A 1,269-nucleotide genomic window follows, 5' to 3' on the forward strand; every position below is an offset into this window, starting at 1 on the left:
ACATGGTGATCTACTACTATAAAAATTTGCCAATGAAAACCTTATAAATAATAAATAGAAATCATCTGATATAGTGCAAGAAGACGAGTCCCTCAGTTTGGAAGGCTCTCACACTATGACTGAGGAAGTTCTGCCTCCTCCAACTAGAATCAACATTACTGGTGTGGATGGATTAAATCTTTCAGTACATTAATTTGCTGATAGATATAATTCAAAATTAGAAGAAATAGCTGTAAACATCCAATAATAAAGAGTATATGAAATATGAATATTGGGAAATTTTTAGTTATCAAAAATGAGAGTGAACATATAAAGATTTCTAGACCTTAGTGTGCTGGGATTTATGACTATTGACCATTTGAAATAAACATGTCATCTGCTATGCCTGGAAAGACAAATGAAAGATTAATGACCTTACACTGATCACCAAAAAAGAAAATTTCAAGCTGTATCCTGAAGTACAATACTGTCAATGATAGGGTACCATTCACACCCCTACAAAGAAGAGTAGGTAATACTACTACCATTCAAATTTATGCACTGACCACTTATGCCAAAGACAAAAAAATAATTTTTTTTTACCAACTTCTGAAGTCTGAAATTTATCAAATATGCAATCAAGATGTGCTGATAATTATGAATTATTAGAATGTGGAATTTGGAAGGAAGCAGAATGGTTGGTAGTTGAGAAATGCAGCCTTGATTATAGAAAGCACACCAGAGATTGAATGATAGAACTTTGCAAGATTAAGGGCTTATTCAATAACATAAATTGTGGTGGCTTGTGTGTTGTTGTGATGTTGGAAGTATGGCATCAGTATTTCAAATTCTTGCAGGGTCATCCAGCATGGACAGGTTTAAGCAGAGCATCCAGACTAAGCAGACTGTGAGTAAGGAGAGAGCAATCTACATGTACTTCTGAAAGAATTGACTACTGAATACCTAACAAATAGCAGTGAAATATTGTCTAGCACAGTGCTGAAAAATGAGCCCCACAGATTGGGAAGCACTCAAAATACACCTGAGTTACCTCCTCTAATTAGAGTCCACTTACTGACATGGATGGAGTAAAGATTTTGATATCTTTATTTGCTGATGTAGCATGACTCAAAAGAGAAATAGCTGTAAACATTCATTAACATTTAGAGCATGGAATGTATGAAATATGAATCTAAGAAAAGCCATCAAAACAAAACAAAACAAAACAAACAAAAAAAGAAGAAGGTGGGGACCAGGTTTGCTGGTCCAATAGAGCCTGGTGGAACCACT

The sequence above is a fragment of the Orycteropus afer genome, unplaced genomic scaffold (genome assembly GCF_000298275.1).
Source record: "Orycteropus afer afer isolate SDZICR_OR568_19922 unplaced genomic scaffold, OryAfe1.0 scaffold00832, whole genome shotgun sequence".
NCBI lineage: Eukaryota > Metazoa > Chordata > Mammalia > Tubulidentata > Orycteropodidae > Orycteropus > Orycteropus afer.